General features: G+C 57.1%; 1 pseudogene; it reads right to left on the reverse strand.

Annotated features, from left to right (window-relative positions):
* Window positions 1-20,237, reverse strand: part of LOC123132657 (zinc finger CCCH domain-containing protein 14-like) — a 37,963-nt pseudogene that overhangs the window by 2,755 nt on the left and 14,971 nt on the right.

Consider the following 20,237-nt stretch of genomic DNA (forward strand, 5'->3'; position numbering starts at 1 on the left):
CAGAGTGGCGGCGGAGGGGCGGCAGGGGTGGTAGATGTGTCGGGGGTTTGGTGCGACATATGCCAACGGATGGCTTATCATGGTGGGGGCGAGTAGAACGTCGCCGGTGCCTGGAAACGGGATGAGGCGAAGACATGCACGCCGGCGAATCTTACCCAGCTTTGGGGCTCTCCGGGGAGATAATACCCCTACTGCTGCTCTGCGGGGTCTCCGCATGATCACTATAGTCAAATATTTACATGGTTGCTCCTTGAGCTGTGTATGGTGGTAGGAGAGGGCAAGGCTAGCTCTCTCCCTCTATCTGGTGAGGTATAGAACTACTGGGATCCAACCTTTTGCATGGGTGCCCTGGGGGGTTTATATAGGCCTACCCCCCAGGGGTACAATGGTAATGTGACTGGGTGCGGGCCCAGCCGTCAGTGTCTCCGACCTCCGACTTCTCCGCCGACTGCTGGGGCCCGCCGACTGTTCTGGTACGGAGCCGACAGGCCGCGTCCGCCGCGGGCGGGTCTTGCCGGCTGCTGATTACTGTAGCCGTGCTCCTGATGATGCAAGCTTGGTCATGGGGTCGTGGCAACAGCCCCGCCGCCTGGCGGACGATCACTGTGGCCACTCCCCATCTCTTCTTGATTAATGGCGCGTGGGCCCGGGGGAGGGCTCGGCTGACTCCACCGGGCCGACTCCCGTTGGGTCCGACTGGCGGTGCCCCCGCCGTCTCCCGAGGTCTCGCTGGCTGGTGGGCCCTGCTGCCTCCAGGCCGTACAGACAAGCCGTCGTGGGCGCAGGACTAGGTACAGTGATGCTGATGTCAGGGCCGGCTAGGCAATAGTGCCACGCCGCGGGGAGATCTTCCCAAGTACGGCGCGCTGTAGCCATGCCTGCCCTTGGTAAGGGGCGGGGAGTGGGCTTTATTATAGCCACGTCCCTGCCCTGTCCTTCTCGATGAGGTCACGGTTTGTTGGAGTCGCCGGCCGACTCCTCAAAGCCGGCTTCTCTGGAAGTCGTCCCTGGGACTCGGCCGTGAGCGGGCAGTCGGCCGCCTTGCCGTAGACTCCCCAGGAGGCGGCTCTTCGCCCTGCGGTCTTGAGGGGAGCAGCCTGCCCCGATGTCTTGAAAGGTCGTGGGCCTCGGGTTGGCCTACCCGTGGCCCATTACTCCGATAGTAGTCCCCGAAGCTGGTGAGGCGCCGCGGACGATCGGCCGAGAAGCCTCAGCAGTTTCTCTTTCCGGGCGCAACTCATGGTCTTGATTGACTTCCGCCGGGCTGACTAGAAGGAGTCGGACTCGCCCAACTCGGACTTACTCAATTCTGACTTCCTCAGTAGTTCGAACGTCGCGGCGGGATTTCAAGTGGCGGGCTAGCTAAGCTTCCGGAGAAAGCCGACCGTTCCTGGCCTGTCACACAAGGGCACGTGGCCAGGCCGTCCTGCCAGCCCACGCGCGCGACGGGACTGGCCCGTAGGCGGGGCCCGCCACTACCGCGCCTCGGCGCCCGAGCGGATCCGCTGTGGCCCCGATGGACGGTTAGGATTCCTGTGGAGTTACTGCGCGCAGTAACTTTGCAGGGATCGTGGGGGGCGTGGGGTTGTGGGCGCACTAAATCCCCACGCCCGTCCCCTCGGCTTCGCAGCCCCGAGGGCTATAAGTAGGGGGAAGAGGGGAGCACGTGCGCCCCTCCTTCCTGCTGTCCCTTGCCTTCTTCCTCCTCGCAGCTCCTTCGCTCTCCTGCTTCCTCTTTCTTCTCTCTCTCGCTCGCTCCGCCGCACGCCCAAGCTCCGGCGCACGCTGTGGTGACCGCTCGCGACGATGAGCTCTTCCTCTGCTGCCGCGCCTCCCCCGGTGCGCTCCAGCACATAGGACGGCTCTGAGGTTCACGAAGACCATATCGAGTTCCTCCGCCGGACCCGTCGGCTTCCCGGCGAGGATCGCGTGCAGGTGCATCTCGCGCCGGAGGGGGAGATTTCCCCCGCCCCGCGGGAGGGCGAGCGGGTCATCTTCCGCTCGCACTGCCTGCGCGGGCTGGGGCTGCCGGCGAGCAGCTTCCTCCGATCGTTCATGGAGTTCTACGGACTCAGCCACACCACCTCACCCCCAACACAGTGGTGCTGTTGTCCGCCTTCGTGGCTTTGTGCGAGGGCTTCCTGGGAGTCCTCCCCACCCTCGAGCTCTGGGGGAGTTCTTCTTCTCCAAGCTCGGCACCCAGGCCGCGGGCGTGCCGGCTCAGTGCGGCGCCTTCATCGCTGGGCGAAGGACAGGAGCCGACAACCACTTCCCCTCCATCGCGCTGCTGAAGTCGGTGAAGATGTGGCAGCGGTCCTACTTCTACGTCAGGAACGTCGCCACGCGGGGCGATTGGGTCAATCTGCCGACTTTCGAAGCCGGCCCGCCGGCTGGCAGACTTCCAGGCTAGGTCGCTGACGCCTGCGGGAGCCGGCGCCATCACGCGACTCCGAGTGCTGACGCAGTCGGAGGGTCTGACTGGCCCGGACCTGCTGGCCGCCTTCGTCTCGCGCCGAGTTCTTCCACTCCAAGGCCGCCCTCACCTGATATGCCAGATGAGCGGGGGCCGTGACCCGAGTCGGATGTGCACCAAGGACATGCCTCACGAAGAGTTGGCCCTGATGGTGAACTATCTCTCGGACAGCAGGCTCCCGAAGGACTGTCGATTCGGCAAGGAGCCATACTCCCGCGCCAACCCCCCGCCCGTGGTGAGTCGCCTTTCTTTTCTTCAGATTGTCTTCTTCTTGCCGAGTCTTGTTCTAATCAGTCTGCTTTTTGGTTAGAATCCCCTTCTTCACCCACCAGCCGGCACCTCGGGGCCAGCCCGTGAGTTCACCGCCGATCGGGCGGAGAGCGACGTCGACGACTCCGATATGGGGGCGGCGGCTCTGGAAGACGACGCCGAGGGAGGAAGAGGGACGACAGGCGACTTCAGGCCCTCGGCCACCTTTGCCGACTAGCCTGAAGACGACGCCGAGGAAGGAGTCGCCCCTCGCCATCGGCCAGGAGCCAGTCAGCCGGGTGCGGGCTCTTCTGCCGCGTCGGGCGCTCCAGGCGGCGGGAAGCACCGGGCTGCGTCGACTTTGTTCGGCAGCCGGCCGAAGAAGTCCAAGGGCTCGGCTGCGGCGACCCGGCGGGACGAGGCGGCCGCGAAGGCCATCCGCTTCCGTAAGGAAGTGAAGAAGCCGCCGTTGGTCTCTGCGTAAGTATCCTGACTTCAAAGTTTATCCTTTCTTCGTGTTTTGTCTGAGTTTCTGCTCGCCCTTCTTTCTTCAGGGCTCCCCTCTCTCTTGAGCGGGTCGCCGCCGCCTCCGTCATGGGGTCAGCGGAGACGCCCGCCACCACTCGGTGGATAGACCCCGCTGCCGACCTCCGGGAGGCGACGGAGCGGAATGCGCAGGAGAAGCGCAATGAAGAAGAAGCCCTCCACCTGGAGAAGGCGGAGGCCGACAGGGCGGAGGCCTCCGCCAAGAAAAAACTAGCTGAGGCCGAAGCCGCCGCCGCGGCGAAGCAGCGGGCTGAGGAAGCTGCACGCCGCCAGGCGGCCTTGCTTGTTACCCCGCTGAACTCTGCGCCGCTGCCGCCGGAGTTCACGGGGCAGACTGGAGGAACCGGCAGGGAGAACCTCGTCGAGGAGAGGGAAGGCGGCGAGTCCTCTACTCCGGGCGCGAACGTTCCGCCGCCTCCGCCGCCGTCTGAAGGCGTGCAAGGCAAGCAGCCTGTGGACCCTCCGGTGCCGTCGACCGAAGAAGAGGCCGTGGCGAGGCTACTCCTCCAGGTCGGCTCGTCTGCGCGCCGTCGTCTGGAGAAGGCGACTTCGGCCCCCCGCCCCCTGGAAGCCGGCACCGCCAGCTCGGCGGCTCCAGACGCTGAGGCGACGAGCACCGCACCTGTTGGGTGGGTGCGGGGAGGTGGCACAGGGTCGTTGAACCAGGCGCTCCTGGACGTCCAGGCGAAGCTCCGCGCTAAGGGCGACGCCCTCCAGAGCTGCACCAAGGCGTTCCTGGCGTCGCGGGCGGGCGGCCGGGTATGTCTTTTCTTTGGGCCTTTGTTTTTTCTTGTTTCTCTCTGTGGGGGCACGCCAGCGCACCCACTGGGTGTAGTCCCCGAGTTTCGGGTCGGCTACTGAGCAGGCGGCCCGGAACTCCAATTTGATGAGCTTCTGGGTACTAATTTGTCTGAAACGCTTGTTGCAGGACTACCACAACCTCCGCGTCACCACCTTCAACCGTAATGTTGAAGAGTTGGGCAAGCGGACCGCTGACTTGGCGGAGAGCCGGAGTAAGTCCTCCTCCTTTTTCTCTTCTCTGCGGGGGCGCGCTAGCGCACCCGCGGGCTGTAGTCCCCGAGATTCGGTCCGACTGCTGAGCAGTCGGGCCGGATCTCCCCGGCGACCTACTTTATTGACGACTGTTGTCTTTTTTTTCTTTCCTTCAGGGGCCAACGCAGCTCTTCAACAGCAGCTGAGCGAAGCCAACTCCGCCCTGCTCGCCAAAGGGGAGGAGTGCAGCAAGCTCGCCGCGGAGCGCGATCTGCTGACCGCTCAGTTGGCAGAGCAGAAGGGGCTGCTCGCGAAGTCGCAGAGGGAGGCGGAGGAGACGGAGGCCGCCCTCCTGGCCGAGTTCGCGAGCGAGCGCTCTTCCTGGTCTGACAAGGAGGCGATGCTGTCCTCCAGCTTCCACGAGATCGAAGACATCGTTGATGGTGAGTCTCTTTGTTTTCTTTCTTTGAGCCGCCGACCTTGGTCGTGCCGACTCCTGGTTTTTGACTCGCTTTTTTGTTTCTTCGTGTCTTTTGCAGACTTCTTCCCTGGGCAGTCTCAGGCCACTATCCAAGTCATCGAGGCCGATCGTGCAAGTCGGAGGGCGGAGGGCGCAGAGATCACCGCTGATGCCCCCCGAACTCTTGATGAGCACATCTTGAGTATCGAGGCTCGCCTCCGGCCGGCTCACCGGATGCTGCGCCGGCTTCAGCGCGTCGGTGCCCAGGCGATCTCCGCCCTTTGGCCGGATATGCAGGCTCCGCGCACCCCCAGCCTGACGGCCAACTGGTTGGAGGTCGCGGCTGGTCGCCTCGAAGCCTGGAAGGGCTCTTCGGCCCGGGCTGGAGCGCGCCGGGCCTTGGAGTTCGTCAAGGCGTGGTACCCGGGGCTGGATCTAGACCGGTTGGCCACGCTTCGGTCGGAGGCCCAGTCGGAGCTGGCGGCTGCGGAAGACGCCCTCGTCAAGCGTGTTGCGGCGATCGCCGAGTACACCAACACGAGCATCTTCGTCCCCGAGCGGTCTGAAGACGGCGAGGAGGTCCCGCCGGAGTGGTTTGGGATGAACCCAGACTACGGCGGAGGTGATCGGCTCCAGCGTCGAGGAGGAGGACGAGGCGGAGGGTGAGGGCGAGGCGGAGGCACCAGAAGACGGAGCAGACGACCAGCCTCAGCCTGACCGCGCCTCCAGCAACGAGCCGCGTGCCGCCGATCCGACTGCCGCCGGAGGCGATCAAGCCGAGACTGGCTGGCCGACCGCCCCGACGACTGACGCTGGCACCTCCTCCGACCCCCTGACTCTGTCTGCCGCCTCCAAAGCTGCCGCAGTGTCTTTGGTTTTATCTGCTTCAGTAGTCTTTTGAGGAACTTGTTAATTCGCACAATTCCACCCGCGGGGTGTATTTTGAACCTCTGCTTGACAATTCGGCCAAGGGCCTATGTTATATATATATATATATATATATATATATATATATATATGTCTATCTTTTATTGTTCATTGTTCTATTTGGCTGTTTTCCTTTGCCGCTTTCTCCTAGTTGCCTGCCTTGCCAATCGGACAGCCGCTCTGCAGACTGTTGCTGGATCAAGTGCTAGGCTACTTTGGGAAAGCAAGTACTTAGCCGATTTCAAGATTGTTTGAGCAAGTTGGATAGAAAACGACAATCCGACTGTCCGAGAGTCAGTTTGCGAGAAGGGCTTGGAAGCCGTCTTGAGCTATGCTTTATGCTTTGGGTCCTTAGCCATTTTCATGCGAATGCCATTCTACCTTACTGCTGGCCACCGTACAGTCGCTCTGCGAGCTGCGGCTTCTGGCATGAGACAGCTTAGGCGTTTACATACTACTTGTTCGACTGCAGGAAGCATTTCATAGTGCAAGGCGGCAAGTCCCCGGGCCGACTTGTCGAGCCCGTTGCCAAGCGGCATGACAAAGGGTAACATACTTGTAGGCATAATTTTTATCATACAGACAAAAGAGGGCAGTCCCCGAGCTCGTCCTTGCCGAAGTCGTCCCTCTTGCGTGCTCGGGGCTTCTGAGCGTCGATCAGGTAGTAGGAGTCGTTGCCTAGTACTTTGTTGATGATGAAAGGGCCTTCCCAAGGCGGCGACAGCTTGTGCTTGCCAGCTGTTCGCTGGATCAGCTGGAGTACGAGGTCGCCTTCTTGGAAAGATCTTGGCCTGACCTTCCTATTGTGGTATTGGCGCAGGCTCTGCTGGTAGATGCTGGACCGGCTGAGTGCCAACAACCGGCCCTCTTCCAGCAGATCGACGCCGTCTTGTCGTGCTTCTTCTGCTTCCTCCTCGGTGTACATGGTGACTCGTGGGGAGTCGAACTCTATGTCCGTTGGGATGACGGCTTCGGCACCGTAGACGAGGAAGAAGGGCGTGAAGCCGGTTGACTTGTTTGGAGTCGTGCGCAGACTCCAGAGGACGGCTGGCAACTCATCGAGCCAGCAGCCAGCCAAGCGCTCCAGAGGCTCGATTAACCGAGGCTTGATGCCGGACAGGATGAGGCCGTTTGCTCGCTCCACTTGGCCGTTTGACTGCGGGTGGGCGACGGAGGCTAGGTCCAGTTGGATGCCCTGTGTTGCGCAGAAACGGGCCAAGGCGCCTTTGGCAAAATTTGTGTCGTTGTCGGTGATGATGCTGTGTGGTATGCCGTACCGAATTGTGATATCGGTGATGAAGGTCACGGCAGTCGGACCGTTCAGTTTCTTGATTGGCTTTACTTCCACCCACTTGGTGAACTTGTCCACTGCGACAAGTAGGTGAGTCAAACCACCTCATGCTGTTTTGAATGGTCCCACCATGTCTAGACCCCAAACTGCGAAAGGCCAAGCAATGGGGATGGTCTTGAGCGCGGAAGCCGGCTGGTGCGTCTTGGAGCTGAACTTCTGGCACCCTTTGCATTTTTGGACCAACTCCTTGGCCTCTTCCAAGGCAGTCGGCCAAAAGAAACCGTGCCGAAAAGCTTTGGCGACGAGTGCTCTTGAAGCCGCATGGTGGCCACATTCGCCTTGATGGATGTCTTTAAGGATCGCCTCGCCTTGCTCTGGCTCTACGCAGCGCTGGTAGACACCAGTGACGCTGCGTCTGACCAGCTCTCTGTTGATTATGGTATAGGCTGCTGCCCGGCGTTGTACTTGCCGAGCTGAGATCTCATCAGTTGGTAGCTCTTTGTTCACCAGAAATTTGAGGATGGGCTGGGCCCATGAGGGTGCTGCTATTTCATCGACTATTAGGACTGCGACTTGGACGAGGGCGGCTGGGCTGGGAGGCGGCGGGCTGGAGTCAACAGTCGCTTGTTGGGCTGATGAAGTCCCCAGGCCGACTGGCTCGGTCCTTGGGCCGAGTTCTGGAATCTTCGAGTCCGTCACCGCAGTCCCCGGGTCGGGCTCGACTAAAGCAGCTTTGGAGTCGCCCGCCAAAGTCCCCGTTCTGACTGCCGGAGCCCTGGAGTCGGATCCGCCGTCTTCGGGAGGAGCCGGCACAAAGATGGAGTCTGATTCTGGTGAAGGCTTGACAGACGGCTTGAGAAGGCGTTGAAGGGCGACGCCAGATGGAATTGCTTGGCAGGTAGAGCCGATTCGTGCCAAGGCGTCTGCTTGGTCGTTGTCGTTTCTTGGCACATGGAGGAACTCGCACCCTTCGAAATACCCGCTGAGTTGCTGCACCAGGAAACGGTAGCTCGCCATGTTTGCGTCTTTTGCGTCCCAGTCGCCAGACGACTGCTAGACCACTAAGTCCGAGTCACCATAACACAAGATCCGGCGGATGCCAAGCTCTTTGGCAAGCCGGAGCCTGTGAATGAGCGCCTCGTACTAGGCCACGTTGTTGGAGGCGGCAAAATGGATTTGCAGTGCATACTTGAGCTTGTCGCCTTTGGGAGAGGTGAGGACAACGCCGGCTCCCAAGCCGGTGCGCATCTTGGAGCTGTCGAAGTGCATCCGCCAATGGGTGGAGTCAGGCGCTGGAGGCAGGTACTGGGTCTCGGCCCAGTCGACGAGGAAGTCGGCCAGTGCTTGTGACTTGATAGCGGTGCGGGGCTGGTAGTAGATCGTGTAAGGAGCCAGCTCTATGGCCCACTTGGCCACTCGACCAGAGGCATCGCGGCTGCCGATGATCTCGGCAAGTGGAGCCGTGCAGACCACCGTGATTGGATGTTCTTGAAAGAAAGGCTTCAATTTCTTGGCAGCAAAGTGCACGCCATAGCACATCTTCTGGTAGTGGGGGTAGGTCTGCTTGGAGGTCGACAGTACCTCGCTCAGGTAATATACTGGTCACTGGACAGGTAGCGCCTTGCCTTCCTCCTTGCGCTCTACTACGATGACTGTGCTGACTACCCGACTGGTGGCGGCGATGTACAGGAGCATAGGTTCCTTGGGAGTCGGAGCCGCCAGGACAGGTGGAGTAGTCAGCATTTTCTTCAACTGATGGAAAGCTTCGTCCACCTTATGATTCCACTCGAAAAAAGTGGTCTTCTTCATGAGTTGGTATAAGGGGAGAGCTTTCTCGCCCAGCCGACTGATGAATCGACTGATGGACGCCAGGCAGCCGGTGAACTTCTGCACATCCGGCAGTCGGCTAGGTACCTCCATTCTCTCGATGGCCTTGATTTTTACTGGGTTGCATTCTATGCCGCCCTCAGAGACCAGGAAACCTAGCAGTTGGCCGGCTGGTACTCCGAAGACACACTTCTCGGGGTTGAGCTTGATCTGGAACCGGCGCAGGTTCTCAAAGGTCTCCTTGAGGTCTTCCAGCAATGTTCCTCGCTTTTCCGTCTTCACCACTACATTGTCCACGTAAACGTGGGTGTTCCTACCGAGCTGCTTGAGGAGGCACTTCTGCATGCAACGCTGAAAGGTGGCGCCGGCATTTCTCAAACCGAACGTCATGGTGAGGTAGCAGAATGCTCCAAACGGCGTGATGAAGGCGGTCTTCAATCTATCAGCCGGGTCCAGCTTGATCTGGTGATATCCTGAGTACGCATCCAAGAAACTCAACAGCTCGCATCCGGCTATGGAGTCTACCACCTGATCAATTCTCGGCAGAGCAAACGGGTCCTTGGGGCAGGCCTTGTTGAGGCTCGTATAGTCAATACACATTCACCATTGCTTGTTCTTCTTTAGCACCAGGACCGGATTTGCCAGCCACTCCGGGAAGAAAACTTCCATAATGAAGCCGGCTGCTAGGAGTCGGGCTATCTCTTCTCCGACAACTCTTCTCTTCTCTTCTGATAAGCGGCGTAGGGGCTGCCTGACCGGCTTTGCATCAGATCGGACGTGTAACTTGTGCTCGGCGAATTTCGTCGACACACCTGGCATGTCTTTGGGAGACCACGCGAAGATGTCCCGATTCTCACGGAGGAATTCGACGAGCTCGCCTTCCTATTTGCTGTCGAGGTTTGCACCTACGACGGCGTACCTCTCTGGGTGCTCCGGATCCAAGGATATCTTCTTTGTCTCTTTGGCCGGCTTGAACAAACCTTTGGCTTCCGACTCCTTCGGGTCGGGCGATATCTCCGGCTGCTTGCCGGCCATCGCCACAGCTCGCTCAAGGAGTCGCTTCTCGGCCGCAATCACCAGGGACTCGGCCAGCCGACTGCTCTCACCCGCACAAGCGGACGACTTCCGGTAGTCGCCGGCCACAGTCAGAATTCCCCTGGAACTGGGCATCTTCATCTTGAGGTAGGCGTAGTGGGGGACCACCATGAACTTGGCCAAGGCGGGTCGGCCAAGTAGCGCATGGTACGGGCTTTCGAGGTCCACCACCTCAAACCAAACAGACTCTCTTCGGAAGTGATCTTTGTCCCCAAAGAGGACGTCAATCAGGATCTTGCCGATTAGTGAACAGGAAAGCCTAGGAACAATGCCGTGGAACACAGTCCGGTTGTTCAGAAGCTGTCTCAGCTTGATTCCTAACTTCTCCATGGTGTCCTTGTACAGGATGTTGATGTTGCTGCCCCCATCTATCAGAACTCGCGAGAAACGCGCAGCCCGTTTGTCCATGGCAAAGGTGGCATCCAGGACCAAGGCGTAGGAGCCCGGACTCGGCATTACTTCTGGGTGGTCAGCCCTGCTCCAGCTGATGGGCCTCTCTGACCAGTGCATGAACTCTGGCGTCTCCGTGGCTACCGCGCTCACCTCTTGTCGCTGCAGCCGCCTGCTGCGTCGATCGTCAGCCACACTGGTGAACACCACATAGGGTCCGTGCTCTTCGGGGTACTCGTCTTGTACTGCGCCGACTGGCCTGACTGCCGGCTGCTGTGGCGAAGGCGGAGGCGGCTGCCCAGCAGGCGGGGGTGGCAGGAGGCCGTCTCCCTTGGCGATCCTGGTGAGCCAGTGGCACTTTCGGGTGGTGTCATTTGATGGCTTCGCGCCGCTGTGGAACTTGCAAGGTCCATCCAAGGTCTGCTCGTAGGAGAAGGCTGGCAACCAGTTCGGCTTGCCGCCTTTCTGTCGCTTGGGAGGAGGCTGCTCTTCTGGCTGCTGGGCTTCGACGGTCGCGACCTGCCGGCTGCTGGAAGCCGGCTGCGGCGCCTTGCGCTTGTGGTCGCCCTGCTGTTGTCGTCGGTCGGCGTCCGCTGCCGGAGTTCTAGGAGCCTGAGGAGCTACCTTGCCAGTCGTGCTGATTTGAATTTCCGTCTTCATGGAGGAGTCGGCCGTAGCGTACTTGTCCGCTATGATCAGCAACTCGTCGAGGGTTTCTGGCTCGTCGCAGAGGAGCTTGTGCTTGAGGAGGGTGCCTTCTCGGCACCCGGCTATGAAGTACTCGATGGCCTGCACCTCGTGCACGCCCTCGCAGGAGTTCCGGAGCTCAGCCCAACGCGTGAGGTAGTCGCGAGTCGACTCATCAGGACCTTGCACGCACAAGGAGAGCTGACGAGGCTTGGGAGGACGCTTGTACGTGCTGGTGAAGTTGCGGACGAATGCTTCGGTGAAGTTGACCCAGTTGTTGATGCTGCGAGGCTTCAGGCTGTTCAACCACGTCCGGGTCGTGCCTTGGAGCATGAGCGGAACGTACTTTACGGCGACACGCTTGTTGCCGTTTGCTATGCTGACAGCCGTGGAGTAGTCGACTAGCCAGTCTTCCGGCTTCACGGAGCCGGTATACTTGGGCGTGTCTCTTGGGAGCGTGAACCCTCTGGGGAAGGGCTCGTCCCGAATGCGGGGCCCGAAACAAGGCGAACCCAGCTCGTCTTCTTCTTCCAGCGCTAGGGACCGGTGAAGTCGGTCGATCCGGTGGCGGGCGTCATTCTCCCCAACTCCCTCTTGGCGGCCAAGGCGGTCTCCGAGAGTCGGATGGTCAACAGGCGGCGGGGAGACTCGCCTCTCCTTGCGGGGAGGGGGAGGCGGACAGTCGTCCCGTCGTTCCACTGCTCTTGGGCGGCCGTCTCGGTCGCGCTCTATGGTAATCCGAGTCTGACTGTGGCTGACAGCCGGCTCCTTGTCCTTTCTTCCTCGGGTACCGCCAGTCGGCGTCCGAGACGTCGCACCTTGATCTCGGTGCGGGTCGTCGTTTGGCCGCTACGGTGCCTCCGTGCGGCAGTCGGCCTCGTTCTGCGCAGCGGCCGCGTCGAGGAGCCGCTGGACTCGCTCCATCATGAGGCGGCGCTCTTCGCCCTCGAAATTGTCCAGCTCATCCGCCGCTGCCTGGGCGGCTCGGATGTTCTCCGCTGGCGTGGCATACACGGGGCGGCTAGCCCCAAACAGGCTGGCGATGGCTACGACGCGCTGCTGAACCGCGCCAAGGCGGCTAGGCCCTGCCGGAGCCGGCAAGCCGCCAACAGCGCGATCCATCTCCCGCTGGTAAGCTTCTGACAAGCGTCTCATGCTGGCTAGCTTCTTCGCGCCTTCAACAAGCTGAAGGCGGCGCGCTTCTAGCGTCTCTGCGTCAGCATCTTCTGCAATGGGCGCAGCTAGATCTTGTAGCGCCGCGCCGAGTGAGTCGGGCGCCCTTCCGCCAGGGAACTCGTCGTGACTGATGACCAGCACCTCAGTGACGGTGCTCCCGTCGCTCTCCGCGTGGGGGAGAGGTTCCTCGTAGACCACCACGTTGGAGGGGAAAGCGTCGACCGACACGGTGTCGGAGTCGACCAGCATCGGGTCGGTGGAGCCTTCGAACTCCAAGTCTACGACAGGCTCGCCGGAAACGTGGAGTTGATCGAGGAGGCCCGCGAGGAGGTTTTCGGGGCCGCCTACGCATGCGTCGAACGCAGGTTCGTCGGAGAGGCGGACCTCGCCGACAAGTTCGGCCAAGGAGCTGGCTGCGCAGGCGATCTCCACGCCGCGCAGCGCGTCGACGCAAACTTCGTCTGGCGTGCCTGGCTGGCCGCGCTCGCCAGGGAGGAAAAGGGTTTCCGTCCAGAACAGATCTCCGGACGGCGGTGCATCATGCCCCACGGTGGGCGCCAAATGTCAGGGGTTTGGTGCACATATGCCAACGGATGGCTTATCATGGTGGGGGCGAGTAGAACGCCGCCGGTGCCTGGAAACGGGATGAGGCGAAGACATGCACGCCGGCAAATCTTACCCAGTTTCGCGGCTCTCCGGGGAGATAATACCCCTACTGCTGCTCTGCAAGGTCTCCGCATGATCATTATAGTCAAAGATTTACACGGTTGCTCCTTGAGCTGTGTATGGTGGTAGGAAAGGGCAAGGCTAGCTCTCTCCCTCTATCTGGTGAGGTATAGAACTACTGGGATCCAACCCTTTGCATGGGTGCCCTGGGGGGTTTATATAGGCCTACCCCTCAGGGATACAATGGTAATGTGACTGGGCGCCGGCCTAGCCGTCAGTGTCTCCAACCTCCGACTTCTCCGCCGACTGCTGGGGCCCGCTGACTGGTCTGGTACGGAGCCAACAGGCCGCGTCCGCCGCGGGCGGGTCTTGCCGGCTGCTGATTACTGTAGCCGTGCTCCTGATGATGCAACCTTGGTCATGAGGTCGTGGCAACAGCCCTGCCGCCTGGCGGGCGATCACTGTGGCCACTCCCCATCTCTTCTTGATTAATAGCGCGTGGGCCCGGGGGAGGGCTCGGCCGACTCCCCCGGGCCGACTCCCATTGGGTCCGACTGGCGGTGCCCCCGCCGTCTTCCGAGGTCTCGCTGGCTGGTGGACCCTGCTGCCTCCAGGCCGTACAGACAAGCCGTCGTGGGCGCAGGACTAGGTACAGTGATGCTGATATCAGGGCCGGCTAGGCAACAGTGCCACGCCGCGGGGAGATCTTCCCAAGTACGGCGCGCTGTAGCCATGCCTGCCCTTGGTAAGGGTCAGGGAGTGGGCTTTATTGTAGCCACGCCCCTACCCCGTCCTTCTCGATGAGGTCACGGTTTGTTGGAGTCGCCGGCCGACTCCTCAAAGCCGGCTTCTCTGGAAGTCGTTCCTGGGACTCGGCCGTGAGCGGGCAGTTGGCCGCCTTGCCGTAGACTCCCCAGGAGGCGGCTCTTCGCCCTGTGGTCTTGAGGGGCGCAGCCTGCCCTGATGTCTTAAAAGGTCGTGGGCCTCGGGTTGGCCTACCCGTGGCCCATTACTCCGACAAGATGACCGGAGGTGGCGCAGGCGGGCAGCGGCGGTAGTACCGCGGGTGAATCGGGGCGGCGGCGGCTGTGCGGGGGCAGAGAGAGGAAGAACGGAAAGGAAATGAAGGGCAGTTGGCGGTTGGCACGCGACCACCGTCTTTATATTAGAGGTGGAGATGCAAATTTGCATCATGAGGTGTTGTATTTTACATCTCCGAGAGGCGAAGATGTAATTTTTTTTTTGCATCTACATCATTTGTTGGAGGTGGGTTTTTGAAACTCGAAGATGCAAAGTTAGTTATCTTTGCATGTGGATCATCTATTGGAGATGCTCTTAAGCTTGGATTAGAGAGAACCCATTGCGCAATCTTGCTTAAATGATTCGTTAGCAACAAACACTCTTTCACAGATAAGAGTAAAGTTTTAACGAAATACTAACAAGTACGCATAATAAATGCTACCAGGTGGAGTTCATTTTAAGTTGGACTATAACCTGAAAAATTTGGTGCATGGCTTCGATTTGCTTCCTACACCGGTTTGAAATGACTCCGATTCTGTTCAATCAAATTAATTATGCGCGCCATGTTAATAAGCTGTTGATTAACTAATCGCATACAGTACCTGTTATTTTTGGAGCTGGAGCTGGGCCACTCGGGATGCTCGTTTCTGCAACGGCCTGAGAGCCGCCCGGGATGTCGTGGATGAAGTGGCAGTTGGAACCAAAGCGGCAACCTGCGGTACTGCACGACAGGAAACAACATGCGGATAAGTAATTGAACCTGAACTAACGGAACAAGAAGGCAATCAGTGTCCCGCAGTCGTGCCAGCTGCAGAGTTCAGGCGAGAACGTGAACGAGAGAGAGAGTTTTGCGCAGTGCAAAGTGTCGCTGCTTTTGTTGTTTATCTCTGAACTTATACAGGAAGCAAAAGTCATCGTGGCTTCAGCCACGCCCCCACGGACGCGATCGTGCCATCCCACGATACCAGGGCGTGTTGAGCTACTGGCCTCACACAAAACGTGGGCAGGATCCGGCTAGTCCGGCTAACTGAATGCTAACAGAAAATCTGACTAACTAACTGAAACTGACAGCTAACCTGACAGCTAGATTATTCAACAATCTCCTCCTAATCTAGATGTTCCTGATGTCGACGATACCGATCCTCTCGCGCATAGCCTGGAACCTGACGCGCCCGAGCGATTTGGTCAGAATATGTAACGCCCCGGATCCGATGCGCCAGGTGTCCGCCAGTTATTCGCCGCCATTGCCATGTCATTTGCTTGCGTGTTGCATTTTGTCATATCTGCATTTCATCCGCATGTTTTTCAAAACTTGCATCCGTTCGGGTTCCTCCTGGTTCTCTCCGTTGTTCGTTCGGTGTCCAGACCACACTCGCACGCACCCGCGGCACCCCTGAAATATTATTTTATAAGTGGCCGAAAAATGTTCTCGGAATGGGATGAAACTTGGTGTGCGGTCTTATTATAGTGTAGACAGGCCGCCTGCCAAATTTCGTCGCATTCGGAGTTCGTTTGACTGCCCAACCGTTAAATATATAACCGCGATATAGTCGGTATATTCGTCGGGTGTTTTCGGTCTCCGAAAATCGTTGCCGGGCCTCTCTCCCTCTTCTCTCCTGCAGCCCATGGTCTCTACACAGCCCACTAATCCCTCCCGCAGCCCTCTAACCTCCCCCTCTGACCAGAGCCGCACGATCGCAATCGTACGGTCCAAAAGCGGCCCCAAACCCTCAAACCCTAGCTCCTTTCTATATATAGACGCCTCCCATGCCATTTTTGGCCTCCACCAACCTCCTCCCTCAATTTCCGCGCAGCCAGCCACCTCCCACCTCGGTTCCGCCGCCGCCAGCCGCAGCCCGCCACTTGGCGCCGCCGCCGGCGCGCCCCGGACCAATCCACGCGCGCCACGTCGCCCCTTGGCCGTCTCCAGCCACTGCCCCGCCGCCATGTGGCATCGCCACCTCACCCCGCTCCTTCCCGCCGCCGAGGCCCGTAGAAGCCCGCATCCGGCCCGCCCCGGGCCGATCCGGACCCGATGAGCCCGCAGCCCCGTTCGCCGCCGCTCCCGAGCGCTCTGCTCGATCTGGATCGGGAGTTCCCCTCCTGCTCGCCCGATCCCGCCGCCCTCCGCGCCCTCCGGCGAGCCACCGCCGTTGACCTCGAGGCCTACCCCGTCGCCCTGCCCTTCCATCTCTCCCTTCTCCCTTGGTTCCATCTCCCTCTCACCCCGCCGACCTTTCCTCTCGCAGGTACCCGTCATTGCCGCCGTCGGAGTTGCTCGCGCCGCCGCCCTGGGATCCCACTGTCGCTGCCGCCACCGGGAATGGGTTTCCAGGGACCAGATCCGCCCTCTCCGGTCCTTCCCGCTGCCCTCACCGGCCGGAGTTGCTGCTGCCCCGCCGTTGACTTCGGGCGCCGCCGTCCCCTGCATCTTGCCCGTGCGCCTCAGGCACGAGGAGAACGACACCGGCGCCTCATCCTCGTGCGTAGGCTCGATCCGCCAAGGCCCAGCCACAGCACCCAGCGCGCCCCCCCTTCCGGCCTGCCGGCCTCATCTCTTCCACCGGCTGGGCCTCAGCCCACTAGGTGAGGCCACCCCCAGCGCCCGCACCCTATGCACTTTTGGGCCTGCCAGTTTCGGCCTGTTGCATTTTTTTTCTGCGCTGCGATTTTCTCTATTATCCGGGGAATTACTGTTTTACAGAAAAACCCCTCCATGTTCATGCATTAATAATTCACAAACCGTGCATCGGATTAAAATGATTTTAACATGTAAAATGCTTAGAATTTTGTGTAGTTTAATAATATGCCTCTTTCATCCATGTTTAAAATGTTTAAAATGTTGTTTGTTTAAATTTGCTCATATGCCATGCTAAAATGCTTTATTTCATAACTAAATAACCGTTGCTCCGTTTTAAATGTTCTTTATATGTATTTGGGGTGGAAAAATGCCTAGATTAACATGGTCCACTTTATTTTCCTGTTTAACAACTTTAAAATTGTGTTTAGGGCAGAACAGTACCAAATCTATAATATGCTCATGAGGAGTTACCGGAATTGTTGTTCGTTGCTTCCGGCCTCATTTAACCTTGACTAGGTAGCTAGTTTTACTTTGCTTCACCCTCTTGCCATGTTAATCAACATTTAATATTGTTGGGTACATAAACGAGATCGAACTAAATAACTTGAATGTGGTGTTGCATATTGAGCTCCATTTAATTTGTAGGATTGCTTGTGCCTTGCCATGCCATGCATACTTAAACCGGACATGCATCATACTTGATTGTGCATCATGCCATGATTTTGTGGTGGTTGTTTACTATGTTGTTTGCTCTTTTCCGGTGTTGCTTCTTCGGGTTGGTTCCGATAACGTCGTGTTGTGAGGATTCGTTCGTCTACGTCCGTTTGTCTTCTTCATGGACTCGTTCTTCTTCCTTGCGGGATTTCAGGCAAGATGATCATACCCTCGAAATCACTACTATCTTTGCTATGCTAGTTTGCTCGCTCTTTTGCCATGCCAATGCTACGATGCCTACCATTTGCTTGTCAGCCTCCCAAATTGCCATGTCAAACCTCTAACCCACCATGTCCTAGCAAACCGTTGTTTGGCTATGTTACCGCTTTGCTCAGCCCCTCTTATAGCGTTGTTAGTTGCAGGTGAAGATTGAAGTTTGTTCCTTGTTGGAACATGGAGATGTTGTTCCTTGTTGGAATATTTATTTACTTGTTGGGATATCACAATATATCTTATTTAATTAATGCATCTATATACTGGTAAAGGGTGGAAGGCTCGGCCTTATGCCTGGTGTTTGGTTCCACTCTTGCCGCCCTAGTTTCCGTCATATCGGTGTTATGTTCCCGGATTTTGCGTCCCTTACGCGGTTGGGCTATAATGAGAACCCCTTGACAGTTCGCCTTAAGTAAAGCTCTTCCAGCAATGTCCAACATTGGTTTTACCATTCGCCACCTAGCCTCTTTTTCCCTTGGGTTTCGCGGACTCAAGGGTCATCATTATTTTAACCCCCCCGGGCCAGTGCTCCTCTGAGTGTTGGTCCAACTGTCAGCTACCGGAGACCACCAGGGGCAACTCTGGGTTGGCCTACCCGTACCTAAGACAATCTGAGTGTGCCCTGAGAAAGAGATATGTGCAGCTCCTATCGGGATTTGTCGGCACATTCGGGCGGTGTTGCTGGTTTAGTTTTACCCTGTCGAAATGTCTTGTTGTGCCGGGATACCGAGTCTGATCGGAATGTCTCGGGAGGAGGTCTATTCCTTCGTTGACCGTGAGAGCTTGTGATGGGCTAAGTTGGGACACCCCTGCAGGGATTTGAACTTTCGAAAGCCGTGCCCGCGGTTATGGGCAGATGGGAATTTGTTAACGTCCGGTTGTAGAAAACCCGAAGTTGACCTTATTTAAAGTACATCAACCGCGTGTGTAACCGTGATGGTCTCTTTCCGGCGGGGTCCGGGAAGTGAACACGGTGTTGGAGTTATGCTTGACGTAGGTTGCTATAGGATCACTTCTTGATCATACTTTTATCGACCGTGCTTTGCCCTCTCTTCTCGCTCTCTTTTGCGATTGTAGCCACCATATATGCTAGTCGCTTGCTGCAGCTCCACCTCATTACTCCATCCTTCCTATAAGCTTAAATAGTCTTGATCTCGCGGGTGCGAGATTGCTGAGTCCATGTGGCTCACAGATACTTCCAAAACCAGTTTGCAGGTGCCTATGTTACCGAGCAGGTGACGCAACCAAGCTCAAGGAGGAGCTCGATGAAGATCTTGCCCTTTGTGTTGTTTCGTTCTAGTTGATCAGTAGTGGAGCCCAGTTGGGGTCGATCGGGGACCTTTGTCGCATTTGGGGTTCTTCTTTTATTTTGGTTCCGTAGTCGGACCTTGATTGTATCTGGATGATGTAATGCTTTATTCATGTAATTGTGTGAAGTGGCGATTGTAAGCCAACTATGTATCTCTTTCCCTTATGTATTACATGGGTTGTGTGAAGATTACCTCACTTGCGACATTGCTTTCAATGCGGTTATGCCTCTAAGTCGTGCTTCGACACGTGGGAGATATAGCCGCATCGAGGGCGTTACAAGTTGGTAATCAGAGCCTTCCCCGACCTTAGGAGCCCCATTGCTTGATCGTTTTTAGCGGCCGAGTTTGTGTCTAGAAAAATGTTTTGAGTCATTTAGGAATTATATATCGGAGAGTTTAGGAATTCTTTTTACTTCCCAGTCTCCTCGTCGCTCTGGTAAGGCATCCTGACGTAGAGTTTTGACTCTTCTCTTCTCAAATTTCACTAAATTTTTTTTAGGATCACGCGGGTATCTTGGAATCGTTCCGATGGTTTTATGACGAGAACATTGTCTTGGTGCCTCCTGTCAGGGGTTTTGTGGAAGTGTCCCGGGGAGTTGAGCTATGAGATGTTGTCATCATAATTTTATCGTTGCAATTCTGGAATACCTGAGTTTAGTACGCCGACATCGAAAATCTCTTTTATGCAGTTCGTTGGTGAGATAACCTCGACGCCACCCAGTACTGGGGCGGGTGTTCGGGAGTATCGCCATAACTTGTATAACGGATGATTTTCGAAGGTTGAGGTAGATGATTTCCGAAGGTTTCTTGGTTATGTGTTGAAGGATGGATACAGCTGGATGTAGGATTTGCTAGTTTGGGTGAGATATTATGCTTCCCCTGTATCCCCAACACCTGATTGCATAACCGGAAAATTTCGGGAGTTCCATAGGTGGGAATTCAAGTAGCTCTTAGGATATCTTTCCGACGGATGTATGATATGAAATTGCGATTCGACGTCTAGTGGTCCGCCTATTCACGGTTGGTTTTACAGTGGTCTCGTTGTGTCTTAAAGAGTCCTTGGCTATGCCGACTCGGGGACGCTTCGTATGTCATGTGCACTGCCTTGTACATGATGGTGTTGTACGATCGAGCCCGTGTAGGCCCCACCACGAAAACTTCGGACGAAATCTCTATCATATGTTTGTTCCGGCTTATTTTGCAAGCCAATCTTTTGTTTTGTTTTATTTGTGGTATTCGAGTTGCTTCGAAGTCAAATGTTGAATCCATACCTTTCCTAAATGGTGTTCTCATATTGCTATGTGAATACTAATCCTTCTTGATCATCGAGATTGTCTTGCCAATCCTTTTTAACCAGTGTGTCTCTTCAAGTGGATCCGATCATTTCAACATCAGCAAGATCAATTATCATTTCTTCTCAACGGTGTTTTCCCACCCTCCCACCCTTGTTTTCTTGAAGGATTCAGAATTATTGATCAAGTATCCATCTTATTGATGTGAAGTCTCTCCATTTTTTTCCTTCAATGTTCTTATCCGGTGATTCTCATGAAGTTTCTAACGGAGCTTCAAGTTCGTCATTCTTCTTTCTTTTCTTCTCCGGTGGGTTCAAGTCAAGATTT

This window comes from Triticum aestivum, chromosome 6A (genome assembly GCF_018294505.1).
Source record: "Triticum aestivum cultivar Chinese Spring chromosome 6A, IWGSC CS RefSeq v2.1, whole genome shotgun sequence".
NCBI lineage: Eukaryota > Viridiplantae > Streptophyta > Magnoliopsida > Poales > Poaceae > Triticum > Triticum aestivum.